The 19496-nt window shown below is 36.2% G+C and overlaps 1 protein-coding gene across 8 annotated transcripts in view; it reads left to right on the plus strand.

Moving 5' to 3' along the window:
- Positions 1-4179: 4179 nt before the first annotated feature.
- The window catches only part of SMAD4 (SMAD family member 4), a 72598-nt gene continuing 57281 nt past the window's right edge, over positions 4180-19496 (plus strand). For 4 of the 8 annotated variants that reach the window (XM_056824434.1, XM_056824437.1, XM_056824440.1 and 1 more), the window contains exon 1: positions 6797-6933. The gene's annotated coding sequence lies outside the window, so the exon portion shown is untranslated. Of the gene's footprint in view, positions 4198-6796; positions 6934-7108; positions 7246-19496 lie in introns of those variants that run through there. The other 4 variants (XM_056824433.1, XM_056824436.1, XM_056824439.1 and 1 more) reach the window with 2 other exon arrangements.

The raw sequence follows: 19496 nt of genomic DNA on the forward strand, positions 1-19496 counted from the left end.
ACTCAAAGATTGTGGGCTTCTGAATTTTGGGACATATTTGTCAGTGAAGGAAATAAAATAATAGACTCCATTTACTTTCATCCTACTGCAACGGTTTATCGTGAGAAAAGCATTTTGTAAACTTTAAAGTGCTATATAAATATGAATGACAATTTTCATGATTTCTTATAGCAGTGTTTAGTAATTCAATTCAACAATATTTTCTGAGTACTTACTATGTGCAAGGCATTATTGTGGAAGATATCCTTCATGGAGGGACTGAGGTCTGGGGGCCAATATTTGGGTTGTTTGATCCAGGGGTCTCTTAAGAAATTGAGTCATATCCATTATTTACCTAGGATATGTTTGCTCTAGTGTCATGTTTCCCAGGGGTCATCCTCAAATCTTCTTCTTCTGTCTTCTGGGTCAAACTTGGGTTGAGGATCAAAAGAGATTATATATGTAAAGCATTTTGTGAACCCTTTACATGGTACATACAAATGCTAGCTATTGTTATTATCCTAGGTCTGTACTACCTAAAATGAACCATTTGGGTCTCTGCCTCAATCAGGACTTTGGGTCTTAAGGAATGGGTTGGAACTGATCTAATCTTCTTAATAGTAGACAAAGGCCACCATTTGACTATGCAATTTCTCTCTTATTCTGAATATTTAAGCAGTAAAACAGACTTCAATACACTAAATGCTAAATGAGTCAGTGGTTGAAATATTTGTTTTAAAAAATAGTTATCCCTGTCTCTCTGGTACTATTTAACAAGAATGTTTAAAAAAAATGTTTTACTGCTGCTTTTTTTTACACCACAGATAAGACATCCTTCTTGTTCTGTTAAGCTGTGATAAAATCTTCCTTGAAAGAAAAAAACAAAAGTAAGCAAAGTGAAGGAAATAGGACTAGATTGTAATGTGTATATTTCAAACCATATCAATCCTATAGACACCAGCTCCCTATCTGGTACTATCTTAACATCTCTTTTTCACTGAGTTGTTACTGTTATTTTAATGTTACCAATACTGAATGAATAAATGAGAGGTAGGATAGTACAGTAGAAGAAACCCTGAGGTGAGAAACTTGGGGATCTGGGTTTTAGTTATCACTCTGCTTTTTGGCTGTATGACCTTTAATTACATATAAGGTAAGAAGATAAGAAAATAGATCATCATAAGATCAACTTATATTTAATCCTAAAATTCTGTTATTCTTCAATTATTTAACAATCTGGCCTCAGATATTTACTAGTTGTATGATACTGGCAAGATAATCTAACCATTGCTTGCCTCAGTTTCCTCAATTATACAATGGGGATAATACCAGTAGCGATGTCCCAGGATTGTTGAGGATCAAGAAAGATATTTGTAAAAACACTTAGCACAATGCCTGGCACATAGTAGGCATTACATAAATATTTATTTCCTTTCCTTTCCCCTTCCTTATTTATAAAATGCTTCACAGTTATTTTGCTACTCACCTTGGGGGTATGAGGTGGACTGGAATTGTTATTCTCATTTTAGGGGAAGCAAATTAAGATAATAATAATTCACACTTGATTCCATCTTCATAGTTTTTGAACCATTTCCCCATATATTCTCTAATTTTTGTTCCTGTGGCAACCCTATATGCCTAGAAAAGCAGGTATAGTTATTATCCCTATTTTACATATGGGGAAATTAAGGCACAGAAAATTAAGTAACTTGGCCAAGGATACACAATTAGTAAATGGTTGAGCCAAGGCTTAAATCCAGGGTTTTTTTTTTTTCTCTCTAACTCCACTACCTATACCACTGTTCCCTAATGAGTCTCTAAATCTCAGAAACAGAATGACATTAAGAATTATAAAGTCAAAATTGAGAGAGTAAACCAACCTTATTTGGTACAGAGAGAAGGAGCTGCTGCTAGCTCTAGTCCTTTTTGATCCCCTGCCCTAAATCACCTGCTATGATAGTAGAACTGATTTATTCCCTCCCTAATTCCACACTTTCCCCAGGGACCATGGCTCAGACTACAGCTGTCCAAACTCTCCATTCTAGCCTAGGTACATTATTTAAACTATAATTTTAGAAAATCTTCTGCTTCCCAAATTTGCATAGGTCTTATTCACTTTCCATGATAAACTCTTTTTGCTTTCCATTGTCTACTGATGCACCGTTCACATGGACTCACTCTATTTAAAATATCTATGGAGGGCAGCTGGGTAGCTCAGTGGATTGAGAGCCAGGCCTAGAGACAGGAGGTCCTGGGTTCAAATCTAACTTCAGACACTTCCCAGCTGTGTGACCCTGGGCAAGTCACTTGACCCCCATTGCCTAGCCCTTACCACTCTTCTGCCTTGGAACCAATACACAGTATTGATTTCAAGATGGAAGGTAAGGGTTTAAAAAAATATCTATGGCTATATTACATATATTCCATAAGGGCAGAGACTAAATCTTATCTATACTTTGTGCTCTGCACACAGTAGGGGCCTAGGAAATATGTGTGTGTATCCTTTATTTATATATAATTATAAATATGGAGAGAGTGGTTGAATGAAAATATATCTTTATATTTTAAAAAGCCTCCATGTCTCACTGGCATCTAAAAAAGTTATACTTTATATAACTCTTTAAGGTTTGTAAAACTTTTTATTTATGCTCCCACTTGATCCTCACAATCCTGAGAAGTAGGTTCTATCTCCCATTTTACAGATGAGAAAGCTGAGGCTCAGGCACGTTACACTAAATGTCTAACAGAAAATCTGAACTAAAGTCTTCCTTCTATCAGGTAGCTGAACTGAGAAGTGACTAGATTAGACTTTTTTTTTTTCCGGTGGGGTGAAGCTCATTTGCTTATTTTGTAGCATATTTACTGGGGCATATGGAGTATTTCAGGGAGGACTAGCACCTCTGGTGTGAGGGCCTGCTGAGTCCCTTTCAGGGCTGCTCATTCACCTTTGGTGACTACCTTTCATCCAACTCTCACCTGTGGCTCTAAGAAGGTGTCACATGGGAAGGGACACTAGCTCAGGAAAACCATCTTAGTAGATGGGTGAAACCAGGTTGAGGTTGACTAACCCTCAAAGCTATCAGTGGGTTAGGGGAATGTCTACACCAATCATATGAAAGACTTTTTCTGGTGGCATGAGTGGATGAGAACAATTTGTTCTAATTGCCAAGAAGGCAGCTGAAATAGGTGCTCACTATGGAGCATTTAGAACTTGACCAGACATCAAGGACTCCAAGGTTGTTCACTGCATCCCGAACCATCACCAGATGTCCTGACTTTTGCCCTTCCACTGGACTTCAATGGCCCTGGAGGAGAGAATGAGGTTAATGACTTTGTGCAACTCCACTTCACTTCAGTCCAATACACAGTATTGACTCCAAGAGGGAAGGTAAAGGTTAAAAAAAAAAAGAATTATGGACAAATAACAAATGTGTACCTTCTGCTCTCTAAATTGTTGGGAGGTTCTAGATATTTGGCAATCAGGGCAACTGCTCCTGCTCTATCAGTGATCAAGTAAGACATTTGCTTTTACTTTCTCCCAGATTTTATTCACTCAGGTGCTCAGATAGATTTGTTATCTCATTAATGAGGATATTCCCTCCAAAAATGCACCTTGGAACTGTAGGATTTTAAATAATAATCAAAAGAGAAGGGAAAGAAAAAAGGTTCTTTCAGTCAAGTGAGCAGAGCAAAGAGGGTCAGAGACTCACACTTGCAGCACTTTACCAAAAGCACAAGCTTTGAAAAAAGAGCCCCGCAGCATGCGTCTCAGCCAAATTTATCTCCTACGCATCCTTACGTAAAATGAGGATGTAACTTAAAAGGATGCTGGGAATGTAGCTCAGGTGTTGCAAATGTTCCATCTGCACAGAACCTGTTCCCTATTTGTTTTGTGATTGAACTGATAAGGAACTCAGAAGTCACCCAATCCCCTTATTTTATAGAAGAAGAAACTGAGGGTTGGTTAGTTTGTGTCGATGAGGTAGTATCAGAAGTTAGTTTTAAACTCATTTTCTGCCTTGATAGCTCTCTGGAAAGTTTGGAATTCTATTTAAAAATTCTTGGGATATGGAGGAGCCTTTCTCATTTTTTTCTTGATTCAAGTGTGTTAAGTGTTATTAGGTGCTATGGAACAAACAAGGATTATCTTCTACTTATCTGTGTAAACAATACATTTCTAGGACCTCTTCCACTCATTCCCTAGAATGTATCTTGAAGGTAAGGGACTATTAATTTTATTTTTGTTTCTTTGGCTCAATACCTAGCACATTGTAGGCATTTAAAAAATGTTGAGAATGAGGGATACATAGATATTTATGATACATATATGACCAGAAGTTTATATATATATACATATATGTAAACTTGTGCATAGTATATATATGTACATATGTACATTTAAGCTTCCCATCATGTGTACATATTTTATGTAAATTCTTGAGGCCAAGTAATATGTTTATATATGTCACAGATGTACGTATCTCCTCTCTTTTCCCCCCCCCCCCATATTACTTGGCCTTAAGTTGCTTCCAGTAACCACTTGGTTATCATTAATTTACCCCCTCCTTTTCATTATGGGAGGGGACAGGGAATCTTGGGATTTTGGTTTTTTTAAAAATAATATTGTATTTTCCCCAATTACATATAAAAACAACTTTTAACATTCATTTTTTAAAAATTTTGAATTCCAAATTCATTCCTTGAGATGGTAAGCAGATATAGATTTTTCATCTGCAGTCATGTAAAATATTTTTATATATTAGTCCTTTTGTGAAAAAAAAACAAACCTCAAATAAAAAAAGATGAAGAAATAAAGTAAAATATATTATGTTTCTGTCTGTAGTTAGCCTCTATCAGTTCTTTCTTTGGGGATATATGGCATTTTTCATCAAGTCCTTTGATATTGTCTTGGATCATTGTATTGCTGAGAATAGCTAAGTCATTCACAGTTCATTTTACTGTTACTATGTAAAATATTCTCCAGGTTCTGCTTACCTCACTCTTCATCAATTCATGTTAAGTCTCCCCAGGTTTTTCAGAAACTATCTGCTCATCATTTCTTTTAGCAAAATAGTATTCCACTACAACCTGTTCAGTCATTCTCCAAATTTTGGGTATACTCCTTATTTCCAATTCTTTGCCAGCACAAAAACAATGCAAAAAAAATTTTTTTTCAAGACAAATAGGTCCAGTACAAAAAGAGCTGTCACAAAAACAGCACTTTTTTTTTTAGTCAAATAGATCCTTTTCCATTCCTTTAATCTCTTTGGGTTACAGACCTAATCGTGCTATGGATGGGCCAAGGGTATATACAGTTTTATAGCCCTGTGGGTACAATTCCAAATTGCTCCCTAGAATGGTAATAGATTAGTTTGCAATTCCACTAACGTTGCTTTAGTGATCCAATTTTCCAACATTCCTTCCAAAATTTATCATTTTTCTTTGCTGTCCTATTGGCCAATCTGATAGGTGTGCAGTTGTCCATTTTAAATGTACATTTCTCTTATCAAGGGTGACTTAAAGCATTTTTATATGGCTATAGATGCCTTTGATTTGTCTGAAAACTGCCTGTTTGTATCCTTTTACCATTTATCATGGGGAAGGACTTGTATTATAAGTTTGACTCAGTTGTCTATATATTTGAGAAATGAGGCCTTTATCAATTACTTGCTGTAAAATCCTGCTCCCCCTTTCTGTTTTCCTTCTAATCTATGTCGCATTGGTTTTGTTTGTGTAAACTCTTAAATTTAATATAATCAAAACTATTCATTTTAAATCTAGTAATTCTGTCTCTTGTTTGGTCATACATTCCCTCCCCCCACCCATCTGACAAGTAAAAGTATTCTCTGCTGTTCTTATTTGCTTATGATATTACCCTCTTTGTACCCATTTTGACCTTATCTTGGCAGACAGTGGAAAACTGGTCTATACCTAGTTTCTGCTATACTGTTTTTCCAATTTTCCCAGGAGCTCTTGTCAAATAGTGAGTTCCTGTTCCAAATGCTAGGATCTTTGGATTTACCAAACATTAAATAAGGGTTATTTACTGAGTATTGTGCAGCTAATCTATTCCAATGATCCACCTCTCTAATTCTTATCCAGTACCAGATTATTTTGATGATCAGCTATTTACAATAGAGTTTGAGAACTAGGACGATTCAGTTTTGATTGGACACTTTGGATCTAGAAGTTGGGGTGGAATGAGAAAGGGGCAAAGCGCTATTATCACAACTTCCCCAGAAACTAAGGTTCCACAAACTCATTTGCCACCGGGTGTCGTAGCAAAAGAGTGTCTTTGATGTATTCCCTTTTCTCCTCCCCTCCACCAGGCCAAAAAAAAATAAATAAAAGGGCCAGGAGATTGCTATGGAAACATCGCGGTTACTTCTCCAGCGCAAAGTTGGGAGTGAGAGGCTGCTTGGGTCCTCTCTTGGGTAGGGCAGCGCCAGCTACCTCAAAACGAGTCCTCCTAGCTCCTGGTCACTCCTCCACTTCCATTCATTAAACTTGCCCTCCCGACTCCAAGCCTGAAGCCGCGGGCGGCGTTCGACACCAAAGTACAATTTGACTTGCATGCGCCTGCGCTTTGCAGAGTACTCCGAATATCCGAGATAGAAGCAGGGGGAGGAGAAGCAGAGGAGGACTGGTGACGGGGGAGTGAAGAGAGGTTGGAGGCGGGGGTGGGGGTGGGGGAGCCAGTAGAGGAGAAAGGAGAAGGGGAAAAAAAGCCACACAGGCTCTGGTTAAAAAAAAAAAAAAAGTTACCCGGATGTGGTCTGTGTTTGCGCATGCCCAGTGCCCCCCTCGACAAGTTGGCAGCAACAACACGGCCCCGGTCGTCGTCGCCTTAACGGAGCGTCCCGGGTGGCGGAGTCCGTGCTCTTGTTTGCTGTCTACCCGAGGCCTCGGCTGCCCTCTCCGCCGCTCGGCGGCCACCGCCCGGGGGAAGGGAAAGTAAGGGTGGGCGCTGCGGCAAGTGAGCGGAGTCCCGGGCTGCGCTGGGAGAGGCCCCAGCCGCAGGTCGGCCGCCTGGGACCCTGAGCCGGCCCGGCCCGTGAGGAGGAGGAGAAGGGGGGCGGCCCGGCCCCACGGAGGGCCAGGGGGGGCCGGGAACCGCGGCGGCGGTGGCCCGGCCGGGAGGGAGCTCGCTGTGCGCCTTGTGCCAGGCCGCGGCGGCGGCCCAGCCTTCGCCCGAACCCAGGGGCGGGAGAGGACCGCCGCCGCCGCCGCCGCCTCCTCCTTCTGCCCGCGGCGGCCGGAACCCAGGTAACAGCAGCGCCTTGTCCTCCCCTCCCCTGTCGGCCCCCCTCCATCTCTTGAGATCCCAATCCGGGCACACGTGCCCCCCACCCAGGCCACAGGTGGAGCTGGTCCGCCGGGCTACACCCAGCAGCGTCCCGGACCTCCTTGGTCTGTCCTAGGCAGGGCCGGCCACTTGCCGCCACTCCTTTGCCCAGTTGTGCAGTGGAAGTTAATAGGCGACCGGCTCCATTCCTCTCTTCCAGGCCCCCCGCGGGCACCTTTCTCTCCCTGGGCTCCTGCCTAACCTTTCCCGTCAGGGATAAGAGTCAAATGCTGGGTGGCGACGCGCCCCCTCCTACATCATCTTCCCTCTGGCTCCTACAACTCTTTGTTGTTCGGTAGTTGTACTATTTGGCGGTGCAAAGCATGTTGGGTTGGAAGACGAGAAATCTAGTTTCCCACTGGAAGTTGCCGAAGAGTTTTAAGTTTGTTTCAGGTCCTGTCCTCCCCCCATCCCTTTCGCGGTTATCTTTTGTAGTTTTTTGGATTTTTATTTTTTTAAACACTACCTGCATTTTTAGTACTATGGATGTGTCTGCTTTGGAGAAATACTTATTTAAGGTACAGAGCTGTAAAGAAAAAACTGAAATGGATGACTTTTGATGGTTTTTATCAGTAGATATCCGTGGTTCATTGTAACTGAAGGTAATACGTTTTGTGTTTGACTAGTGTGGGGTAGTGGCGACCTGTACTGTGTAAGATTTTATTAAACATTCAGTCATAGGATTTTGATTATTTTTTGGGGGGGGTGGATCTTAAAAAAAAACCTGTTTAACAATGGACAAATTTGCTGCTTCAACATTTGAAAAATAAATCTCAAGCGATTTCTAATGTCTTAAGTCTGCAGCAAAGCTTAAGCAGAAACATACCTAATTGATAAAAAAAAAATGTGTAATACAAAGAGTGAGTGATTTTAAGTAGACAATTTCAAAAGGCATGTAAGTGAACTTGAGACTAATTTAGTTAACAAGTTCTGACTTGTACCGGTTAGCACCTTTGAGTCTTAGCATAACGATTGCTTTTAAAAAAAATCAGTTTTGAACTTTTTATGAACCAGAAATCATTTTAAGATTTTAGATTATGCTTAGGCTTTTAAAAAATAGAAAAAAAAACACCTTTTTGTAGAGTAATTGGCCTTGCTTTATTTAATTTTCATATCAAAATAAAATGCAAATTACTTGAGCATTTTTTTGTTCACTCCTGTACTAAAATTATTTTCATATAAGATTTTAGTTATCTTCAGGAAATGTTGATGACTTGGGCAAGTCACTTAAATTTAACCCTGTTTGCCTATCCCTTGTCCTTCTGTCTAGAATTGTTACTAAGACAGTAAGGGTTTAAAAAAAAAGGGAGAAAGAAATGTCCATCTGTGGATATATACTAGATTTTTTTTTTTGTCCTGCCTAAAATACTAAGGTCGAAATTTAGAATGAACTGCACTCCTTCAGTTATTTCACTCTAAATGGAGAAACCAAATATGAACTAGTTGGCTTTCACATGTTGGCTACAACTTGTCAATTTAGACACTATCATCCCTAATATTTTTGCTTTGTAAAATAGTGAAAATCTTGTTTCTTACCTCACTTTTGGAAAAGTAGAAGCATTTTAAATTCCCAACAGCATTATATTTTTAGCTTAATAAGACAATTCTCCATTTCTGTATCTTTGGGATTTTTGTCTTCCAAGTATCTCTAGATAAAATAGGAAGTCATTAACTAAGCTCTCCTGCCCCAGTCTCAACCCCAGCTTTCCCGCTAGGAAACTGCCCTTTCTGATTGAGCCAATGTTACAGTGATGTCAGTAAACACTGTTGTAATTGGACATCTAGTTGCTAGGGCAGTTAACTCCATCTCCTACCAAACCCAATTGTTTAAACTAACATTTAAAAATGAACATAAATGTGTTGGTTAAATTTTTGCCTCTGAGTAAAGACATAGCATGTCTTTACTGTTCTAGATATTGTGACTCAGTTTTTCTGTTTAATGAATTTTTGGCAGGGTTCAGAGGCTGTTGTCAGCTGAATATGTTTATTAGCCTTTTATAATTGTTTTTGTTTTTTAATTTGGAGGGGGGTGGAACATAATGCATTTTCAAATTGAAAAGAAGAAAAATCAGTATGTTGTAGTGACTGTCAAAGCACTATTAAATTTAACCAGCCATTTTAGTAAAACTTTATCATTTTCAGCATAAAAAATAATTGTCCAGTCCCTAGCATAGTGTTCTGTACATAGCAAACAATACTTGTTGAATGATTAAATAAAATACCAGGAGGAATTATACAATGCAAATCGATTTTGGTAAAGTATTTTCTTCACAACTGCCTTATGAGGTAGGTAGTAAAAAGTCATTTGACAAAGACAAGTAACACTTTTTTTTTCCAAGTTAAATGAGTGAGTTGCCTAAGTTGCCCAGAAAAAGTGGTAGTAGTAGTTTGTAAATATGTATTGTGAGGTTCTTCATTTATCAGATTAAAAAGAGTACTAACTTTAGGTAATTTGATAAATGTAAATTTTTTTATACTCCCTTTACCATTTCTGAAGGGACTGCAGTTTTGCTGATAAGAAATTTATCATCTAGCTTACTGATTCTTGGGATAAAGTAGAAATGGTATTTGAGATTCTGTCAAACTGGTTATCATGAGGTATGTTTCCAGGATTAGTATAGTGTGAAAGTGTAGATTCCTATAGTCAATAAGAAACTTAAGTGTTGAATCTTTGATGTATTTTGCTTAATTTAATTTAATTTAATTTATTTAAAAAACCCTTATCTTCTGCCTTGGAATCAATACTATGTATTGATTCCAAGGCAGAAGAGTGTTAAGGGCTAGGCAATGGGGGTTAAGTGACTTGCCCAGGGTAACACAGCTAGGACAGGTCTGAGACCATATCTGAACCCAGGACCTCCGGGCTCTGGGACTGACTCTCAATCTACTGAGCCACCTAGCTGCTCCTGCAAAAGTATTTTAGATTAAATGAATAAATGTTTATGTATTTCATTAGCCCTTGCAGCTATCTTTAGCATATTTGTCCAAAGACCTTCATGTCTGTTTTAAGAATTCCATCAATGTTGTAATTGCAAAATGCCTGGAGAAAATTTTCCCATTACTTTAATTTTAAATGCATTTCTGCAGACCAGAAAACTTAACGTCTGGTCCTGTAGTTTTCTAGTTGTTACACTGTACTGTTATAAAGCCTTCTAATTGATTTTAGTTTCCTGTGCTACTTTTATACCACCCCAGCATAATGTTGCAATAAATTCATCAAATGTTATCAGTATACCTTTTATTCTTTTTCATGGGTCTCGTAAAAAATGTTGCAACATTTGTCTGATTTGTACTATTTTTCTTCCAGCGCTATTTCTTTCTTGTAAAGCATGTTCAGTCAACATTTATTAAGTTCCTTTTAGGTGCCAGGCATCCTGCTAGATGTTAAGGATTAAAAAAAATTAATAATCTTAGTCTGATAATATTGACCTTAAGGAAATTGAGAGGCAAAGTAGGAAATTTGATATTTTTACAATTACTATGATTTTTTAAAAAAGTATATAAGCAATACTTTGTTTAAAATTATGGATAGGTCATAAATTTTAAAAATTAATAATCATGTAAAAGGTAGTATTTAGGTATCCAATGTAAATTGCAGATACTCCCTGGTGTTTAGAGGTGTTTGAGAGCTATGCTAAGTTTCTTTTCACTGGTGTCATTGAGTTAAGTATCTTTATCTGATTCCATATATATAGCTTCCAAACATGCCTCAGTTTTATTATCAAGGAGGCAAAACAGATGATCAGGCTTCTCTTGTAATCTATTATAGAAAAGTAAAACATAAAACCCCACAGATATGTTCATTGCCATTCACCAGTTTTCTAGATATGATCTAGGAGGCACATTGAGTTTTCATTTTGAAAACTCAATGTGCCTCCTAGATCATATTATGATATCCATTATTATTAGCTGTCTTGGTGGGGTTGATGTGAGGAAAATGTTTTGTTAAATCTAAAACACTATAAATGTGAGTTATACTATACTATTTCTGTCCCCATATGTAATTGCTTTGAAAGTAAGTTTAGCTTTTATAGGTCTTTCTTTTTTATTAATCTGTTGTAAGAAAAAGAACAGAAACTTCTACATTTTCTGACTGTGGTAGATAAGAGAGTTTGTGACAGCCTTAATACAAAAATTGAAATGTACAACTCATTTTTGGTTTTGAAGACTTGGAAAAAAAAAGTTTTAAATATTGACATCTTTTATATGCTTTGTGGGTTGCTATGAGCATGGATACTAGAATGATTCTGTAACCTAGCTAGCATATAGTACAGAAGTTTAATAACTAGCAATAACTATATATATTTATAAATCTATTATAAAATACAATCACAGACACATACATATGCACATAAGCATCCAACATATCTTCTTATTGAGTTATTTGGTTGGAAGATATAAGGAAATTGTAGTAGCAATGTAAAAATAAGTTGGGAATCAGGGTACAAAAACTCTACAGGTGAATCTGTATCACAGACCGGTGCAGTTTTATGACACTAAGATTATAATTCTTCCTTATGGAAGAATGTGTATTGAAATGATGTAATTTGCTATTAAAACAATTAAATAAGGCATGTAACTATATTACCCAGTGAAACCAGATGTTTTTAGATATATAGTGTGTAATGTTTTGTGCCAAACTTGTATTATGCCTAAAATATTTGAAACACTGCTTGGTATGTACTAGAGAATATACACAGTTTTAGGTATGATAATAGTCTCCATGCTCATGTGAAACTGAAGCTATCTTACAATTTAGTATCTGTTAGAATCCCAGTAAGAGAAACATTGTGGATTTTAATTTTATTCCAATTTGTAGTTGTGGTTTAGTTTTTAAAACTGTTTTCAATCTCATAGCAACTAGCTCTGAATTTTTAGTCATTGCTTTTTGAAAAGTATAAATTGAATTAAAAATACATTCAGTTATTTAAACATTAATGGAAGACCTCAATGATTACTGTTTTGGTTCCTTTGATACCTTTAATTTTGCTTAGTGAGAGTGGATATTCTGTTGACTTTTTGTCTGCTTTGAGTGGGTCACATCTATATGTAAAAGCACCAAGAAATGTGAGAAACAAATTACCTGTCACTTAAACATTTGGAAGTCTTCCTTACTGCCAGTTTTATTCACCTTAAAAATGTGGCAGCAAAAGAGATCTTGAAGTGCTTATTTGACCATGCTCATCTCCTCAAAACTATATAATGGCTTATATTTTCTGCTTTACCTCCTCCATTCCTTTTCCTCCCATTTTTTATTTTCATTAGTTCCTCAGCTGTAATCCTACCTCTTCTATGTGCTATCCATGCAATTTTAGTTGTGCAAGTCATCTAATCTCTGGTCCCCAGTTTTTTCATCTATAAAATAAAGGGTTTGGACTGACTTCTGGAGGCCCATTCCAGCTCAAAGTCTGTTATCTCTGTTTCAAAAGATGGAAGTTTTTTTTTTCTTTTTTAAATACTTGAACCTCAGAACATTTCTTTCTTTCTCTCTTTTAAAACTTAAGTCTCTTGCAAAACAAACTGAACAAAAACTTTCCCTTAAATGATATTTAATGTTGGAAATCTAGCAACTTCAACTCTGAAGTTTTGTAATGTATTTTCATTTTGGCTGTGTTTTTGATATACTAGAAGTTAAAGGTATAATAGGGACAATATTAAGTAGTTTCAGTTTCTGCTAAGAAGGAGAGAGAAAAAAATACAAAAAGTAAGCAGAACTAAATCAGCTTTTATACTTTCAAGGTCCATTAAAATATCCTGTTGTAAGTATAGTACAGTAATTTTTAATGTTGACCCTAATCAGTTAAGAAAAGGGAAATGCATAACACATTAAAAAAATTTCTTTGAAAACTGTTAGAGTATAAGTTGTATATTTAAAGTTATCACATATTTAGTTATAAATGACACACATTTGAGTATTTTATGTTATCACCAAGATACAAAAAAAGACTTTAGACCCTTAACCTTAAGGCATTTCTAATTACTTGGAGAAATAGGACATATCCCCCCTCCCCCAATCAACCAATGACACATAGTAGGCACTGTATTCCATATGGCTGATGTCTACAACAAGGAAGAACAATTCATACATTTTACTTCCTAAGTGATTTCTTTTTTTTTTTTCCCTTAAAAAAAAAACAATTTCTTACTTTCCATCTAAGAATCAATATTGGGTATTGGTTCTAATGCAGAAGTGTGGTAAAGGACTAGGCAATGGGGGTTAAGTGACTTAACCAGGGTCACACAACTAGGAAGTGTCTGGTTCAGGACCTCCCGCCTGACTCTCAATCCATTGGGCTGCCCCCACCCAAGTGATTTCTTAAGGACATTTGGAGGTGCATATATTCTAGGTTTCTCAAGTCAAGATGTTGGAAATAGAACTCATCTATTTTCCCAAACCTTTCCTTCTTCTAAACTTTCCTTTTATTGTTAAGAGAATAGCTCTTTCACTTACCCAATCTGAAACTTTGATTTCATTTTTGATTTTTTCATTTACCCTATGTAGCTTGTCATTTCTTCTACCATCAAAACATTTCTCAAATATGTCCCTTTCTCTGTTGTCATAAATCATTACTCTGGGTTAGGTCATCATCACCTCAAGCCTGAATTATTGCATTAGCCTTCCATTTGGTTTCCTTGCCTCATGTCTCTCTTAACTCCTCTCCATGCTCTGCACTTTTGCCAAAATGATTTTCCCAAGTTGTAAGCTTGACCCTGTTTCCCTGTCCTCACCTCCCCTTAATAAATTCCAGTAATTCTTCCTTCTGATTCCCAGAATTAGTCTTGTATTTGGCATTTAAAACTTCACAACCTAGCTTCTCCTTAACTTATCAGTCTCTCTCTCAGAATCCTTGACTTCTTGTTTTAAAATTATTTTTCATCGATTCTTTATGTATCTGGTATGTATTTATTTACATGTTGTTTTCCCCATTTTCTAATTAAGCTCCTTGAGGGCAGAGATTTTTGTCTTTTTTTGTATACATGGAGTTTAGTAGTAATGCCTGACACATAGTAAGTATTTAATGAATGGGCTATTGATTAAGGCTGCTTCCCTTTTTAAAAAAAGATATATTTTGTTTTGTCATACCACTTCACAAGGAATCCTTTTTCTCCCCTCCATGGACCAGTAGAAGAGTGCTGGACTTGGAATACGGAAGTCTTGGATTGGTTTCTGGTGTATATATGGGACAACTTACTTAAAGTCTCTGAGCCTCTGTCTCTATATTTGTAAAATAGTGATAATGTTTATTTTGGCAGCTATGTGGTACTATGGATGGAATGCTGGTGTTTGAGATGAATTAAATTCAAACCTGCTTCAGACATTTACTAGATATGTAACCCTGGGCAAATGACATAACCTCTTAATGCATTTTATAGATAAAGATCTGTAAAATGAGGATGATAATAGCACCTACTTCCCAGGGTTGTTGTGAGACTCAAATGAGTAAATATATACAAAGCACTATGAACGTTGACACATTATTATTATTACCTGTAATATCTATTCAGAGTGTTGTGGAAATCAAATGATATACTATAAACCACTTTGCACACTTAAAAAAATACATAAATATCAATTAATGACTTAGTAACACTTTCCCCTAAAATATTTAAGCAAAAGTATCTGATTTGCTACTCTTCTAGTTTACCACTTTTTAATAGAAAGAAAAATATTTTAACCTGGGTCATTTGGAACCAACATTGCTTATTGTTGGTTTTGACTTCAATTCTTTTATGTTCTAGTATTATTTTAATTTGTGTTGCTATCAGCCAGCAAGCATTTATTAAGTACCTGCTATGTGCCAAGAATTACCTAGATTTTGGGAATAAAAAGATGAAAATGATACCTTTCCTGCCCTTATAGAGTTTACATTTTATTATGGGAAACAAAATGTACAGATATATGTGCAGATAAAAATATAAGATAATTCTTTCCCTGTGCTTAGCATAATGCTTAATATTTATTGAGTGTTTGATACAGACATTAGACATTTTAGAATGACTTCAGATAGGATATAACTCTTGAGCTGAGCTTTTGCAGGAAATAGGGATCTGTAGAGATATATAAGAGGAGAGCATGCATTCATGGGGACAGCTTGTGTAAAGGTACAGAAATGGAAGATGAAGTATATGTAAGAGAGCAAGGAAATCAATTAATTTGGACCATTGTATTCTTTTGAGGGAGGGATAGAGTAATACATAATAAGGTTTTAATTGTGGCCAAATTATGAAAGGGTATAAATGCAAAACAGAAGAGTTTAGTAATTATTAGGAGTAATAGGGAAATTTTTCAGCAATTGAATGACAAGGTCAGACTTGTGTGTTAGGAAAATTACTTTTTGTTAGTTATGTGGCAGATTGGAGAGAGTTAAGATAAGTAAGGGAAACTAATTAGCAGTCTTTGGTAATAGTAGTCCAAATGAGAAGTGATTGTGGATGTGAAAAGACAGTAACCAATTTGGGAGCTGCTCGCTCTGTACCCATAACAGAAATGGGGAAGTTTGAAAGTGGCTTGAATTTTGAACATAGAGAGGTCATTGGAACATATAGTTCCAAATATTCATTCAGTAGGCAATTAATGATTTAGTATTTTTATTCAGGAGAGAGACTATAGATATATAGATTTGGAAGTAATCTGCATTGAAGTAATTGAGTATATTGGAATAATTGAGTACTTGAGAAAAATATAGAAAAAGAAGAAGGATAAAGGACAACTATTTGGTGGTACATACTTTTACATTTAAGGTGATATTGTGAATGATGGTAGGAGAATCAAACAAGAATAATATATATCTAGAAAGGAGAATGTGTCCAGGAAGAAAAGGAATGATGACCCTCAAAGTCAAGAATAATGGGAATTGAGAAAAGGCCTATGTATTAGGCAAATAAAAGATCATTGATAATTTGTGATTCGTTAGTTTGATTTGGAAGCCAATAAACTGCAAGGGTTTTAGTAGAAGAGAGTCTGAGGAGAAGTGGGAATACCTAATAAAGATGATTTTTTTAATGCGTTTGAAAGGAAAGAGAAATACAATATTAGTGACTTGAAGCACTTTTCCATTTGTTGATGTTCATTTGAAAACTGTACATGTCATTTACCAGTGATTAATTGAGGTAGAACTTTACAACTCAGACAGTGGCAAATCCTTATAGATTTTTAAAATATATGATTTATTAGAAATATATTGGCATATATTTTTCTCAATTTTAATTGTTTGTAATATATAGTTTTTAAAGTTCTGTTTTGGCTTTTATAATTTCCTCTATTCTTTGGTTTAAGATTTTTCTCTCTCCTCTAGTAAAGTATGAAATAAAACATTCTACCTCATATTCCTCAATTTTTAAAATGTATGTATGACAAAATTCAGACAAAAATATTTTTTCGCAGTCTTTTAAGACTTAAAGCTCTTAGAGAATTACTCACAAATATTAGATTCTGTAAAAACAGAAACAATTCACGAATTAGTTAATAATTCTTCTTTACTGTTGGCATTGTTAAGTCTTTAGTGATGAAAGAATTACATAAATTTACAGTTCGAAAAGAATCTTAGTCATTAATACAATTCTTTTATTTTTCAGATTAGAAAGTTGGAGTGACATGTTGACCTTGTTTTTCCCTTAAGACTATTAGCCATTTGAGAGCAAGGATTGCCTTGAGTCTCCACAAAGTCCTGAGTAGTACCATAGATAGAATGACTGGTTCTTAAGATATTGATTGATATCATATCTTTGTTTTTTTTTTGTTTTTTTTCCAAAACAATGCATGTCTTATCAGTAGAGGGAACAGAGTGCTTAGAATCAAAATATTAATAATTTTTCTGGATCTGTAGTTTCATTAATTAAACTGTCAAGGACATTACCAATTCAGAACATTTACACTCAGCAATTTATGATCTTAGGTAGTTAACCTGGAGGACGAGTTAAATTATTTGCCTAGATTCTCATAGCTAGACTTGGTCAGAAGTAGGGCTGAAACTCAGGTTTTGTTGACATAGAACCATGTCTATTCTGACGTTGTTATAAAAAAAATTAAAAGACACCTAAGCTATGGTTCAGGGGAGGTATAGTTTAGAAGTACTCTTCAGAGTGATCAAAGAAATTGGCACAAGTGGTTTCATTATGTACCCAAAGATAAGCTAGATATCTTGGGGCATCATCACATCTTGCTGTTCTGAAAATGATTGTAATCAGGCTATTGTTGAGATAATTATTGACTAGCTGCCAACATCTGTTGGGGATGATACAGAAAGATGTAATGGTAGAAGCTTCTATGAAGAGCTTGATTGGATTCTCCAAATTAAGTCAACTTACTTTGACATCAGTTTGAAAATGGGCACAGTGGAAAATGGCAACAACTCTGTAAAATGTTTTTTGTTTAGGGTTCAGATAAGAAAGTGACCAAAGAAAGCCTTGCCAATTCCTCTGAAAAGTTATGCTTTCCTATTGTGAGTACTTTTTCCAAGAAGCTATGTGAAAGTAACTGAGAGTATGGATCTTTTAGTGATAAAGTGAAATTAACCATATCCTAAGAGGCAGGAACTGACAACCTATGGATACAACCATCATTTTGGAAGTGATTGACTATGTATAGTCATAAAAAAAAGATAAAAAGAAGTCACTGAACTCCCCCATAAACATGGTTAAACAAGCTATTGAAGCTGACAAATTGGGAATGGATAAAATTGAGTACATTAAATCTGACCATTTTGGAGAGAAATTTATGCAAAATAATTGCCACAGAGGCCAAAAAATATTTAATATTCTTGCTTATCAAGTAACTTAAGGATGGTAGTTTAGAACACAAGCTCTTTTAATTAAAAAAAAGTCTTATTGATGCATCTTGCTTTTTTTACTTAAATCATTTCAATGTATTTTCCATCTCCTAAAGAAAAAGAGTTAAGTATAATCAGCAGATACTCTGTACCTGATAACATATACAACATTCCCCATCAAAGGCTCCTACCAGTCCAGTGAAAAAAGGGTGATACATGTATTCTCATCTCTAATACAAAATTCTTATCTTCATTCCTCAAGTCTTTGCCCAATCCAATCCATCTGTGCCTCAGAAAATGATTTTCCTAAAACAATGGTCTGGATCATGTCTCTCCCTTTTCAGTAAACTCCAATGACTCCTTCTCTCACCCCAGAATCAAATATAAAATTCTGTGGAACTCAAATCATAACCTGACCCTCTGCAGTCTTTTTACATAGTACTGCCACTTGAGTTTTGCACATACATCCTTTTTGTCCCTCAATGTATTCTTTGATCCAGTAACACCTTGAACAAGACACTTCATCTTTGAGCTGAGCATCTTCTAGCTGTCCTCTGTGTCTGGAATACTTTCTGTTTCTTGGCTTGAGTCAAGCCCCAGCTAAAAATCTTACTTTCCATAAGAAGCCTCCTCTTTAATGCTAATATCTCCTTCCCTCTGTTTATTTTCTCTAGTTTATCCCTTCTGTCTTTTATTTGTATGTAGTTTCCATATTGTCTCCTTTGTTTTTCCCTCTTTTTCATTGAAATGGTGAGTGACTTTGGATGTCACATGTTACATATGTTATCAAATACACAGTATCTGCTATTTATGCATAATTCTTTTTCTTTAGGAGATGGAAACTACCTAGAAAAATGCTCTTTGAGAGCAGACTTTTTTTTTGTCTCTCTTTGGGTGCCATTTAGCATAGTGCTTGGCACACAGTAGGCACTTAATAAATGCTCTTTGGTTGATTACTTTTCAGGCCACTGTCATCATTTATGCAGTGTTTGGACAGACCCTTTCTTGAAATACTATGGAAGAGTATAATATTTAGTTGGGCTACATGACGAAATACAATGAGTATTTTGTCACATAGAATGGTTTAAAAAGCATGCCTTTGTATTTGAGAAAGCAAGGTGGTACATTTGACAGAGTACTTGAACCTAGAGCTAGGAAGATATGAGATGAAATCCAGCCTCAGACACTTAGTAGCTATGTGACCATGGGCAAGTCTGCCTCTGTTTCTTTGTAAAATGGGGATGATATCACCCACAGGGTTGTTGTGAGGATAAAACTTACTCTTCATAGATGACATCTTAATGATTTCCTGGAGTCTTAGAACATAGCATCCTCTTCAGAAATTTGTAATAATATGGAAGATTCTAGTTAGATGGATGTCCCATTATATTAATCTGTGTGTA

The sequence above is a fragment of the Monodelphis domestica genome, chromosome 3, assembly GCF_027887165.1.
Source record: "Monodelphis domestica isolate mMonDom1 chromosome 3, mMonDom1.pri, whole genome shotgun sequence".
NCBI classification, from domain to species: Eukaryota; Metazoa; Chordata; class Mammalia; order Didelphimorphia; family Didelphidae; genus Monodelphis; species Monodelphis domestica.